The sequence below is a fragment of the Xenopus laevis genome, chromosome 8S, assembly GCF_017654675.1.
Source record: "Xenopus laevis strain J_2021 chromosome 8S, Xenopus_laevis_v10.1, whole genome shotgun sequence".
Taxonomy (NCBI): domain Eukaryota; kingdom Metazoa; phylum Chordata; class Amphibia; order Anura; family Pipidae; genus Xenopus; species Xenopus laevis.
This window is the reverse complement of record NC_054386.1, coordinates 103161001-103175686: the sequence shown is the minus strand read 5'-3', so window position 1 is coordinate 103175686 and position 14686 is coordinate 103161001. Positions and strand designations below refer to the sequence as shown.

The 14686-nt window shown below is 46.4% G+C and overlaps 2 long non-coding RNA genes across 2 annotated transcripts; both read right to left on the bottom strand.

Annotated features, from left to right (window-relative positions):
- Positions 1–2879: 2879 nt before the first annotated feature.
- Positions 2880–11095, bottom strand: LOC121397607. The gene is made up of 3 exons (XR_005963791.1): positions 10922–11095; positions 4251–4359; positions 2880–3768 (listed from the first exon to the last, which is right to left on the bottom strand). It is a non-coding gene; the product is annotated as an uncharacterized LOC121397607 (long non-coding RNA).
- A 288-nt stretch (positions 11096–11383) lies between these two features.
- On the bottom strand, positions 11384–11973 carry LOC121397606. Its single transcript, XR_005963790.1, has 3 exons — positions 11794–11973; positions 11633–11702; positions 11384–11504 (listed from the first exon to the last, which is right to left on the bottom strand). It is a non-coding gene; the product is annotated as an uncharacterized LOC121397606 (long non-coding RNA).
- Between the last annotated feature and the right edge of the window lie 2713 nt (positions 11974–14686).

Below are 14686 nucleotides of genomic sequence, written 5' to 3'. Positions count from 1 at the left end.
ATACTGTTATACATCTATATACTGTTATACATCTATATACTACTATACATCTATATACTACTATACATCTATATACTGTTATACATCTATATACTGTTATACATCTATATACTACTATACATCTATATACTACTATACATCTATATACTGTTATACATCTATATACTGTTATACATCTATATACTGTTATACATCTTTATACTGTTATACATCTATATACTACTATACATCTATATACTACTGTACATCTATATACTGTTATACATCTATATACTACTATACATCTATATACTGTTATACATCTATATACTGTTATACATCTATATACTACTATACATCTATATACTACTATACATCTATATACTACTGTACATCTATATACTGTTATACATCTATATACTACTATACATCTATATACTACTGTACATCTATATACTGTTATACATCTATATACTGTTATACATCTATATACTGTTATACATCTATATACTACTATACATCTATATACTGTTATACATCTATATACTGTTATACATCTATATACTGTTATACATCTATATACTGTTATACATCTATATACTACTATACATCTATATACTGTTATACATCTATATACTACTGTACATCTATATACTGTTATACATCTATATACTACTATACATCTATATACTACTGTACATCTATATACTGTTATACATCTATATACTGTTATACATCTATATACTGTTATACATCTTTATACTGTTATACATCTATATACTGTTATACATCTATATACTACTGTACATCTATATACTGTTATACATCTATATACTACTATACATCTATATACTACTGTACATCTATATACTGTTATACATCTATATACTGTTATACATCTATATACTGTTATACATCTTTATACTGTTATACATCTATATACTACTATACATCTATATACTACTATACATCTATATACTACTATACATCTATATACTACTATACATCTATATACTGTTATACATCTATATACTGTTATACATCTATATACTACTATACATCTATATACTGTTATACATCTATATACTACTATACATCTATATACTGTTATACATCTATATACTGTTATACATCTATATACTGTTATACATCTATATACTACTATACATCTATATACTGTTATACATCTATATACTACTATACATCTATATACTGTTATACATCTATATACTACTATACATCTATATACTACTGTACATCTATATACTGTTATACATCTATATACTACTGTACATCTATATACTGTTATACATCTATATACTAATAATATATTTGGGGGGTTTATATAAGAGTTGCCGCACAACTCCCTGCACCCCTGGTGTCAGATGGGGGATTTGGGGGGATTTCTCGCACATTTAGCAGCAGTTTAATCCCCTCAACTCGTCCCTTTGTGTCTGTCACTGATGAGTCGAGAGTGGGGACCCCTGACACCAACATACTGACCCCCACTCTTCCACTGACACGGTGGGACATAAGGGGGGTATTGGGGGTCCCACTGGGTCACTTGCCGGAGCTGCTGAGATACTCGAGTTGGAGGGACAGGAGGGAATTGAGGCAGAAGATTTGGGGTCACAGTGACTTGTTGGTTCCCCATAATAATCCCAGCGCCCCCTGTAACTCCCCAGTACTTCCAGTTGTCACACAGTGGGGGGAGATAAAGAGAACTTGGGGTTCCCACTGGTGCCAGGACTGAGACTCCAAATAGAACCCCCAATACCCCCACAGCCAAACAGCCCCCCAAAGACTCTAAAGCATCTGACAGCTGACCCCCCCAATTCCCCTCACTCACTCTGTACCCCGACATCTCTCACCCACTGATCTCTACTCACTGTACCCCCAGACCCAACGTCTCACATATTGACCCCCCACACATTTCCCTTATCCCTCACTTAACCCCTCACACACTGAACCCCTCACTGACTTAACCCCTCACCGACTTATCCCCTCACTGACTTAACCCCTCACTGACTTAACCCCTCGCTGACTTAACCCCTCACACACTGAACCCCTGAGATGATTCTGAGACAAATGTAATGAGATGAGATTCTGCGACTCCTGAGACAAATCCCAGGTCCCACCTGCAGTCTAAGGGCCCTTGGGTATTGGGATCTCAGGGGCCACTGACGTCTGCTCAGGTTCTGTCTTGTCCCACAGTGTTGGTCTGTCTGTCTCCTGCACTGCTGGTTCTGACTCTAAGCAGCAGCCGGCTGATCAACAGAACTGGAGGAGAATGGGCATTACTTCAATTTCTGGGGAGATTTTCAGCCCCCCACATCCCCAGTCCCCCAATATTCAGGATGCAATAGAATAAAGTCGAAAGCAACAGAGTTTTATTGACAATGTTTCAGCCACATCCCAGCGCCTTCCTCAGTTCTTCAGACTTATTTCTGCTACATACGTTTGATACATTGTTTCAGAAGTCAGAACCAGCTGTTCAGGAACAAACTGTTCTTGGGTTGGAACATTCCAGCAGCTCCACCCCTTCTCCATCCAGTACCTAAGGCTGCGGGGAGATGTAGTGCCTAATAGCTGCAATACCAATAGCAACTGCTGAGCTTCTTATTACTGAACACCAACTCCCAGAATCCCCTACAAGGCATCTGCACCCACCCCTTATGTGCCACCAGCTCCCTGTGCTGCTCCCCTGATCCAGTCTAATTAGACCTGAAGATAAACAGTAATGTGACACCGCCACCTGCTGCTCATGGAAAGTAATAACACTTATATGACATTCTGTAAGTAACAATGACACCGCCACCTGCTGTTCATGGAAAGTAATTACACTTAATTAACATTCTGTAAGAAGCAATGACACTGCCACCTGCTGCTCATGTAAAGCAATTACACTTAATTAACATTCTGTAAGAAGCAATGACACTGCCACCTGCTGCTCATGGAAAGTAATTACACTTATATGACATTCTGTAAGTAACAATGACACCGCCACCTGCTGTTCATGGAAAGCAATTACACTTATATAACATTCTGTAATGAGCAATGACACTGCCACCTGCTGCTCATGGAAAGTAATTACACTTATATGACATTCAACAGGGAGCAGTGACACTCTGTAGGGAACATTAATCAAAGTAATTCTCCCATGAACCATTTGGGGAAAGTGTAAGCTCCTCGCAGCTCTGAGGAACAGCTAAAGGGGTAACAATTTTTTTCCGAGCAGAAACATGAGGTTTCGTTGTCCCTTTTATTCTCAAATCATTTGAAATAATTTGTTCTTCCAAGAATTCTCTCCAGAAAGATTTATTATAAAAAGCAGCACTCGTCCTGGGGCCCTGCCAACCATAGGGCCTCCTGTTATTGCACAGACTCAATCTCCCTTGCACACTCACACTCACACTCACACTCACGTCACATAAATACAAGCCATGGGGCCACTGACACAGCAGGACTATGGGCCCCGGGACACCCCCATAAGCCCAGGCAGAGGGAAGAAAAGGGGGAGTCCAGGGCCAGTAGGAATGTTTGTGTCATTTTGAGCTCCCAGAGGCGATTAGTCTAAAAGTTTTCACAGGGTACCCAGGCCCTAAATCCTCTGCACCCCAAATACATCCCATCAAGTCTGTAGAACAGCAGGTGGGGGCCCAGCACCCACAATGGGAATTCTTGGGAGTCCAAGGTCTGAGGCTTCAGGTCTGTCCTCTCCTTGTGTCTCCAACACGTCCAATCAGCACCTGTTGGCTTCTTTCTGAATGTGGGGGTGGCGTAGCAGACCTGGGGTGTGAAAAGAATTTAGGGGTTAAAATAGCCCCCCCACATTAGTTCTCCCCATCCTTCCCCTCAGTGACCTCCCTCCCCCATATCGTCCCCTCGTCTGACCTCCCCCAAATCCACCCCCCCCACATATTGTCACACACAATGGTTATTATGATAGGCCGAAGATCATGTGATCCTGGGACCAGGGCTCCACGGGCAGAGGTTTCCTGGGCAGAGTCATCTGAGGAAGAGGAAGATCAGAGGAAGGTGACGGCAGGGGACAGGGACATCATGTTCCTCCTACTCATCATATTGGCACATTTATTAACCAATCAGAACACGGTTTCTTCTTCTGTTGAACTCTGACCTCACCCAAAGTGGCTTTTACACCAGCAGAACACACAGCAGCTCCAAGTGTTTGTGTTGCCATGGTAACAGCAGTGCCCCATTGTACCTCAATCAGCAGCAGCAAAGGAAACTATTATAAAGGGGAAGTTCACCTGTCGGCACAAGGCAGGTAAGTCCCATTTGGAGATCGGCCGCAGTTTCCGTATTTCTCTCCTCTAATGTCCACTTTGCTGAAGCAGGGGTCCGGCGCAGGGGCGGAGCCTGAAAAGAAAGGGGGCAGTTAGATTGGGGGGAGGTATTAGAGAGAGGAGACACACGTACGGGTGAAGGATCAGTAGCAGCAGGTCCATAAAGCACATGGGGAAGGAGCCAAGGAACAAACACGGAAACAAAGACACCAGCAGTTTGGCCCTCGTTATTAAGGGTAATTAATTACCTGTTACCCCCAAATTCCATTAAGGAGAAATAGACTGATAAACTCAGCAGTGGCTGCAGGGTAAAGGGAAACAGAGAGACCCCCAATTGGCTTCTATCCAAAACACACTGAAATAAACCCCTATCAATGCATTGGGCAGAACCAATGGAGCAACTACAGGGGGAGCAGACCCTAAGGAAGAGAGAGGGTGCCCAGTACTGACCCCGAAAAATCCTTAGGCACCTTGGCCAACTCTGAGGATGGGAAAGTGCAGGAATCACCGTTTTACCAGGAATCCCAGTAATTACCAGACGATTGTAGTGGTCGCTGCACCCAAACAAATCCCCTCGTACCTTTAGCCTTCTCCTTATTCTCTCAACTTGCAGTACTCGCTACTGTCCTGTAGGCGTTGCTATGTTACAAAGAATTCTCCCATTCCGTAGCCTTCAACTTACAATTGTCGATCTTGTCCTACTGTCTCCATTTTCTCCTACTGTCTCCATCTTTCCCTACTGTCTCCATCTTGTCCTACTGTCTCCATCTTGTCCTACTGTCTCCATCTTGCCCTACTATCTCCATCTTGTCCTACTGTCTCCATCTTGTCCTACTGTCTCCATCTTGTCCTACTGTCTCCATCTTGTTCTACTGTCTCCATCTTGTCCTACTGTCTCCATCTTGTCCTACTGTCTCCATCTTGCCCTACTATCTCCATCTTGTCCTACTGTCTCCATCTTGTCCAACTGTCTCCATCTTGTCCTACTGTCTCCATCTTGTCCTACAGTCTCCATCTTGTCCTACTGTCTCCATCTTGTTCTACTGTCTCCATCTTGCCCTACTGTCTCCATCTTGTCCTACTGTCTCCATCTTGTCCAACTGTCTCCATCTTGTCCTACTGTCTCCATCTTGTCCTACTGTCTCCATCTTGTCCAACTGTCTCCATCTTGCCCTACTGTCTCCATCTTGTCCTACAGTCTCCATCTTGTCCTACTGTCTCCATCTTGTTCTACTGTCTCCATCTTGCCCTACTGTCTCCATCTTGCCCTACATTCTCCATCTTGCCCTACTGTCTCCATCTTGCCCTACATTCTCCATCTTGTCCTACTGTCTCCATCTTTCCCTACTGTCTCCATCTTGCCCTACATTCTCCATCTTGCCCTACTGTCTCCATCTTGTCCTACTGTCTCCATCTTTCCCTACTGTCTCCATCTTGCCCTACATTCTCCATCTTGCCCTACTGTCTCCATCTTGTCCTACTGTCTCCATCTTACATAGTTACATAGTTAAATTGGGTTGAAAAAAGACAAAGTCCATCAAGTCCAACCCCTCCAAAGTAAAACCCAGCCCCATACACACACCCCTCCCTACTGTCACATAAATGATATATACCCATATCTATACTAACTATAGAGTTTAGTATCACAATAGCCTTTGTATTATGTCTGTCCAAGAAATCATCCAAGTCCCTCTTATAGTCATTAACTGAATCATCACCCGGCAGTGCATTCCCCAACCTCACTGTCCTCACTGTGATGAACCCCCTACTCTGTTCCTTTAAATGAAACTTCTTTTCCTCTAGTCTGAAGGGGAGGCCTCTGGTACGTGATTCTCTTTATGGGTAAAAAGGTCCCCTGCTATTTGTCTATAATGTCCTCTAATGTACTTGTAAAGTCTAATCATGTCCCTCACAAGCCCCTTTTTTCCCCCAGAGAAAACAACCCCAACCTTGTCAGTCTCCCCTCATAATTTAACTCTTCCTTCCCTCTAACCAGTTTAGTTGCACTTAGTCTCTGCACTCTCTCCAGCTCATTTATATCCCTCTTAAGGACTGGAGTCCAAAACTGCCCCCATACTCCAGATGAGGCCTCACCAGGGACCTATAAAGAGACACAATTATGTTTCATCCCTTGAGTTAATGCCCTTTTTTATACAAGAACTTTATTTGCTTTAGTAGCCACAGAATGACACTGCCCAGAATTAGACAACGTGTTATCTACAAAGACCCCTAGATCCTTCTCATTTAAGGAAACTCCCAACACATTGCCATTTAGTGTAGAACTTGCATTTATATTATTTTTGCCAAAGTGCATAACCTGCATTTATCAACATTGAACCTCATTTTCCAGTTTGCTGCCCAGTTTTCCAGTTTAGACAAATCACTGTGCAAAGTGGCAGCATCCTGCATGGAACCTATAGTTCTGCACAATTTAGTCTCATCTGCACAAATAGAAACAGTACTTTCAATGGCACCTCCAGGTCATTAATAAACAAGTTGTATCTTGTCCTACTGTCTCCATCTTGTCCTACTGTCTCCATCTTGTCCTACTGTCTCCATCTTGTCCTACTGTCTCCATCTTGTCCTATTGTCTCCATCTTGTCCTACTGTCTCCATCTTGTCCTACTGTCTCCATCTTGTCCTATTGTCTCCATCTTGTCCTACTGTCTCCATCTTGTCCTACTGTCTCCATCTTGCCTTACTGTCTCCATCTTGTCCTACTGTCTCCATCTTGGCCTACTGTCTCCATCTTGCCTTACTGTCTCCATCTTGTCCTACTGTCTCCATCTTGTCCTACTGTCTCCATCTTGCCCTACTGTCTCCATCTTGTCCTACTGTCTCCATCTTGTCCTACTGTCTCCATCTTGCCCTACTGTCTCCATCTTGCCCTACTGTCTCCATCTTGTCCTACTGTCTCCATCTTGTCCTACTGTCTCCATCTTGTCCTACTGTCTCCATCTTGTCCTACTGTCCCCATCTTGTCCTACTGTCTTAATCTTGTCGTACTGTCTCCATCTTGCCATATTGTTTCCACACTTGATAAAGGGCATATAGGCCCGAAACATGTCGTGTACAAGTAGTCAAGTAATAAAAAGATAACCACAGCATTAATTGCTTGCAGAGTGCTCTCCTCATTTCTGTACAAATCGAGTTACAGATATCAGGAGACCGGTGACCTGATCAAGGAAAGTTGCACCCTTTTCCTGAACCAAGCGGGCAGAGCGTTTTTGGGATATTATACTTTCTGCATATTGTTTCCATCTTGCCCTACTGTCCCCATCTTGCCCTACTGTCCCCATCTTGCCATATTGTTTCCATCTTACCCTACTGTCTCCATCTTGTCCTACTGTCTCCATCTTGTCCTACTTCCCCCATCTTGTCCTACTGTCTCCATCTTGCCCTACTGTCTCCATCTTGTCCTACTGTCTCCATCTTGTCCTACTTCCCCCATCTTGTCCTACTGTCTTAATCTTGTGTTACTGTCTCCAACTTTGTCTCTATCTTACCCTATTGTCTCCATCTTGCCCTACTGTCTCTATCTTGTCTTACTGTCTCCATCTTACCATATTGTTTCCATCTTGTCTACTGTCTACATTTTGCCATATTGTTTCCATATTACCCTACTGTCTCCATCTTGCCCTACTGTCTCCATCTTGTCCTACTATCTCCATCTTGTCCTACTGTCTCCATCTTGCTCTACTGTCTCCATCATGCTCTACTGTCTCCATCTTGTTCTACTGTTTTCATCTTGTTCTACTGTCTCCATCTTGTCCTACTGTCTCAATCTTGCCCTACTTTCTCCATCTTGTCCTACTGTCTCCATCTTGTCCTACTGTCTCCATCTTGTCCTACTGTCTCCATCTTGTCCTACTGTCTCCATCTTGTCCTACTGTCTCCATCTTGCCCTTCTGTCTCCATCTTGACCTACTGTCTCCATCTTGTCCTACTGTCTCCATCTTGTCCTACTGTCTCCATCTTGTCCTACTGTCTCCATCTTGTCCTACTGTCTCCATCTTGTCGTTCTGTCTCCATCTTGTCCTACTGTCTCCATCTTGTCCTACTGCCTCCATCTTGTCCTACTGTCTCCATCTTGCCCTACTGTCTCCATCTTGTCCTACTGTCTCCATCTTGTCCTACTTCCCCCATCTTGTCCTACTGTCTTAATCTTGTGTTACTGTCTCCAACTTTGTCTCTATCTTACCCTATTGTCTCCATCTTGCCCTACTGTCTCTATCTTGTCTTACTGTCTCCATCTTACCATATTGTTTCCATCTTGTCTACTGTCTACATTTTGCCATATTGTTTCCATATTACCCTACTGTCTCCATCTTGCCCTACTGTCTCCATCTTGTCCTACTATCTCCATCTTGTCCTACTGTCTCCATCTTGCTCTACTGTCTCCATCATGCTCTACTGTCTCCATCTTGTTCTACTGTTTTCATCTTGTTCTACTGTCTCCATCTTGTCCTACTGTCTCAATCTTGCCCTACTTTCTCCATCTTGTCCTACTGTCTCCATCTTGTCCTACTGTCTCCATCTTGTCCTACTGTCTCCATCTTGTCCTACTGTCTCCATCTTGTCCTACTGTCTCCATCTTGCCCTTCTGTCTCCATCTTGACCTACTGTCTCCATCTTGTCCTACTGTCTCCATCTTGTCCTACTGTCTCCATCTTGTCCTACTGTCTCCATCTTGTCCTACTGTCTCCATCTTGTCCTACTGTCTCCATCTTGCCCTACTGTCTCCATCTTGTCCTACTGTCTCCATCTTGTCCTACTGTCTCCATCTTGTCCTACTGTCTCCATATTAATCCAGTTCTGACCATATAACTAGGCAAAGGTTGTACTAGAGAGGACAGTGATGGAAGACAATGTTAATTAGAAGAGATGACAGTTGAGGAACATCAGTTTGGTATATTTGGCATTTATACTGCTGTGGGGTCTGGGACATAAAACATGGGACTGGCACTGCAATTACACAGAGGAATGTGGTGCGTTACTATGAGTTCATGTAGGAAGTGTGTTTTTGAGTGGCTGTCATTAAAGGAGAACTAAACCCCCCACAGTGATGGCCCCCTCCCTGCCTCCCCTCTGCTAAGTGTTACCCTAGAATTGTGTCCCCTGTAGAATTACTGACGCACATGTAGAGTGAGCGCAGCGGAGCTCACGGGCGCCATCTTCTTCTCTTCAGTAATCTTCGTAAAGTGAGCGCCGTATTGGCGCATGCGCAGTTGGAGAAAACTTCTGGTTCACGATTACTGGGGATGCGCCGGAAGTGATGGAAATTGCTGAAGGGAAGGAAGAAGCTCCAAAGATTATCGAAGCGACTGAAGGCGGCGCCCGTGAGCTCCGCTGCGCTCACTCTACATGTGCGTCAGTAATTCTACAGGGGACACAATTCTAGGGTAACACTTAGCAGAGGGGAGGCAGGGAGGGGGGCCAGTGGGGACTTATCACCATGGGGGGCTGAATTCTCATTTAAACAAAGCTTCATTCTATGAAAGAATATGGAAACTATATGTACCAGACAGTTCCAGACAGTGGCTACTACAGATACTATGGATAACACTGGCACTATAAACACTGATATGGATACTCTACGGATACTCTACAGATACTCTACGGATACTCTACGGATATTCTATGGATACTCTACGGATACGCTACGGATACGCTACGGATACTCTTCGGATACTCTATGGATACTCTACGGATACTCTACGGATATTCTATGGATACTCTACGGATATGCTACAGATACGCTACGGATACTCTTCGGATACTCTATGGATACTCTATGGCAGGGATCCCCAACCTTTTGAACCCGTGAGCAACATTCAGAAGTAAAAGGAGTTGGGGAGCAACACAAGCATGAAAAATGTTCCTAAGGTGCCAAATAAGGGCTGTGATTGGCCATTTAGTAGCCTCTATGAGGATTGTCAACCTACATTGAGGCTCAGTTTGGCAGTGCACCTGGTTTTTATGCAACTAAAACTTGCCTCCAAGCCTGGAATTCAAAAATAATCTCCTGCTTTGAGGCCACTGGGAGCAACATCCAAGGGGTTGGGGAGCAACATGTCACTCACGAGCTACTGGTTGGGGATCACTGCTCTATGGATACTCTATGGATACGCTATGGATACGCTATGGATAAGCTACGGATACTCTACAGAAACTCTTCGGATACTCTATGGATACTCTATGGATACTCTATGGATATGCTATGGATTCTCTACGGATACGCTACAGATACGCTACGGATACTCTACAGATATTCTATGGATACTCTATGGATACGCTACGGATACGCTACAGATATGCTACGGATACTCTACAGATATTCTATGGATACTCTATGGATACGCTACGGATACGCTATGGATCCGCAACGGATACTCTTCAGATACTCTATGGATACTCTAAGGATACGCTATGGATACTCTACGGATACGCTACGGATACTCTATGGATATTGTATGGATACTCTATGGATAAGCTATGGATACACTACGGATACACTGTGGATACTCTACGGATACTCTATGGATACGCTACGGATATGCTACAGATACTTTGCGTATACTCTACGGATACTCTATAGATACTCTATGGGCATTACTAATATGTCAGTCACTCACCGCGTCCACCTTGTTGGCGATTTCCAGCATTCGGAGGTGCAGACTCTTGATGTCGCTGTTGAACATCTTGTACTAGAGGGAGAATCAATGTTACTCCATGGAAATGGTGACTCCGCCCCCAGCACTCACCTCTGTGTTATCTGCCACTTACACCAGCTCCACGTACTTTGCCTCCGTCACCACATTCCTCTTCATCTGAAAAGGACAAAAGCTGAATATAAGGGGGGAGAGAGAAAGAACCCCTCAAAGTGTTTACAGGGGGGCAGAAAGGAGAGATGAACCCCCACTCCCTATCTCTGTCCTACTCCTGCACTGATTTCCTGGGACAGTGAATATCTTGGAGTGAATGATAATGATACCCTTGGGGGGGTTGAATGGTTTTGGGGGTCTCACCCTGTGATGAGGCGACAGTTTCAGGCTCTGGGTCTTTGTGCGGCCTCTCAGAAGATGGGGGGCTTCTCTGTTCCCACATTATGAGTTGTTGGATTTCCCCTGGGTCAGGCGCACAATTTGTTTGTGGGGTGGGTGTCCGGGGAGCGGCTCGATGCTGTACCCCATTTCTGGTGACGTCAGGATGATTCCCCTGCGGAAGAACATGGAGAAGAGATAGTGCCAGTGACATCATGCTGGACAAGCACTTGCACCCACAGGTAACCCTAAGCACCGCCCTTTACCCACAATGCCCCATTCCGGCCCTTTTACCCCACATACCGGATTCCTGAGCTGATGCTGCTCCAGGGGCCGTCGGACCTTCAAGCTGCCCATGATAATAACAGTTTGCCTGAGAAGGGGGGGTTAAATGCATCAAGGGGTTAATGTCTGTGCAGGCTCCCACCCCCGCACTCTGTAAGTAAAGACATAGGGACACTTACCACCCCGGGGTCCCGTTGGGCGACACGAGAGCCATTGGGCAGGTAATAGAGGAGACTGTGAGATTGTGGGAGCAGGTGTCTGACAAAGAACAATAAAGGGTTAACCTTGCTGCAAGTTTCAACTTCAGCTGCTTTCTTACTGTCCCCCCACTGCTCTATGAGGGTCCCAAGCTGCGGGAATCCCCTTTACAGGCAGTAGCTGTGCAACAGAGACTCAGGAACACCCCATAGGCTTTCTACAGCCACTAGTGCTCCATGATGTTCCCACCGAGTGTAAGCTGTGTGGGTAAGAGCACTAAACAGACAGGATTATCCCACCTCCTGACTCTGGGGGGGGGTTGCCCCTTTGTGCAGCAGCGTCAGGAAGCTCAGTGACCCCCTCCCATCCTGTACTGCCCCCCAGTCTGCACAGAACATAAAACGCCAGCCCCTTACCCCCGGGGGGCAGCACAGAGCAGCTTATGCCCATTACACAGGTTCCAGGGGGGCACTTCATGTGTATTATGATTTTTCTCCCTCCCAATTACACCCGCCTTATACCATTAACCCTCACATAGTGCAACGTATCTCCCTGCAGATTGGGCCCCGGGTGGATTAGAACCCCAGGATGTGCCTCTAATTACTTATTCCTCTCCAGCTCCAGTTCTACTCGATCCCCATCAATCTCCAGGGACATCTGCAGCTGACTGGGGAGGCTCTAAAGGGAACAGAGAGGATCATGGGAGAGCACAAGGCAATTGAGGAGGCTGCAGGGAGTAGATGCAGGGAGCTGCCCCCAGCACAGATGGTAATTGCAGATTAGTAGTTACATGGTACCACCTCCCAGCATGTAGAATCCATGCTCCCCCCTCACCGACGGCCCATTATGCCTCCAAATTGTGCTGAATGGGGGATGTGCAAAGCTCCCCAATAAATGAAATCCCTGTCACTGGCCAATGAATGAGCCAAAGGCATCTGGTCTGCGCTGACAAATGTTTGCCTTGGGAATTAATCAAGAGGCCGCATTGGTCAGGGAAGGGTTAAAGGTGCCTCAATGGACTCGTTTCTTTTGAAGATCTGGAAGTGCCCAACACTCTCGTCTCACCCCCCCATCCCTCTCCTTCAGTCAGTACAAAGTGGGGCCCCATCTCAGAATCTCTCTCCCCCCAACTTCCTTCCATCAGGGTCTGAAGAGGAAGTAAATGATTCCAGCGCTCGACAGCAGATTGACACAATTAACCCCCTCATGGGAATGACACTGGTGACCTTCAGCCTCCGAAATGGGGGACGCTCCAGTGTAAGTAAAGGGGAGACGTGGGCTTTGTGCCCATGAAGGGGAGACCTGTGAGGATTGGGGAGCTCTGTGCCCATGAAGGAGAGACCTGTGAGGGTTGGGGAGCTCTGTGTCCATGAAGGAGAGATCTGTGAGGGTTGAGGAGCTCTGTACGCATGAAGGAGAGACCTGTGAGGGTTGGGGAGTTCTGTGTCCATGAAGGAGAGACCTGTGAGGGTTGGGGAGCTCTGTGTCCATGAAGGAGAGACCTGTGAGGGTTGCGGAGGTCTGTGCCCATGAAGGAGAGACCTGTGAGGGTTGGGGAACTCTGTGCCCATGAAGGAGAGACCTGTGAGGGTTGAGGAGCTCTGTGTCCATGAAGGACAGATCTGTGAGGGTCGGGGGGCTCTGTGCCCATGAAGGAGAGACATGTGAGGGTTGAGGAGCTCTGTGCCCATGAAGGAGAGACCTGTGAGGGTTGGGGAACTCTGTGCCCATGAAGGAGAGACCTGTGAGGGTTGGGGAGCTCTGTGCCCATAAAGGAGAGACCTGTGAGGGTTGGGGAGCTCTGTGCCCATGAAGGAGAGACCTGGGAGGGTTGGGGAGGTCTGTGTCCATGAAGGAGAGACCTGTGAGGGTTGGGGAGGTCTGTGTCCATGAAGGAGAGACCTGTGAGGGTTGGGGAGGTCTGTGTCCATGAAGGAGAGACCTGTGAGGGTTGAGGAGATCTGTGTCCATGAAGGAGAGACCTGTGAGGGTTGGGGAGGTCTGTGCCCATAAAGGAGAGACCTGTGAGGGTTGAGGAGCTCTGTGCCCATGAAGGAGAGATCTGTGAGGGTTGAGGAGCTCTGTGCCCATGAAGGAGAGATCTGTGAGGGTCGGGGGGCTCTGTGCCCATGAAGGAGAGACATGTGAGGGTTGAGGAGCTCTGTGCCCATGAAGGAAAGACCTGTGAGGATTGGGGAACTCTGTGCCCATGAAGGAGAGTTTTGTGAGGGTTGGGGGGCTCTGTGCCCATAAAGGGGTCATCTTTAACCTTTGTATAATGAAGGGAACATCCCATTCCCCAAAAACTCAGGGGTAACACTGCCAGTGAGGTGCCCATTGATACACAGATACAGCAGAGAAGCCAATAAGCCAGTGCTGCCCCGGCACCTCCGGCCCCAAAACAACATTCCAAGCAGCTGAGACGGAGCCTCCCTAGGGACCCCCAAATGTCTGCACTACTCCACATGTGTGAGCTCAAAAGCTTACAGTCCAATGTCCCACTGAGCAAACACTGGATAGAAGATAAACACATGTTCTGGTGCATATACCTGGAACCCCTCACAGTCCAGTCCCATAATGCAGCAGGGCCTGAGGGGAAGCAGTATGGCAGCTCCTGCCCATGAGTATTAATACAAAGACACTGCTCTACTCCGAGTCTCATCCCTGTGACTCCGAGGGGCCCGGCATGGAAATAGCCCGACACTCACTGAGCTCCGGCCGGGACTTGACAGCTTGTGGGAGGAGCGAGGGGCGGGCTTTGGGCGTGTTGGACTCACTGTGTTATTATTACTGTACTTAGTGTGTGACAATAGCGCCCCCTGCGGCCGTCCTGTGCTGAGCCCCGAGAATCAGCGCTACTGGGGGCGGGTCCAG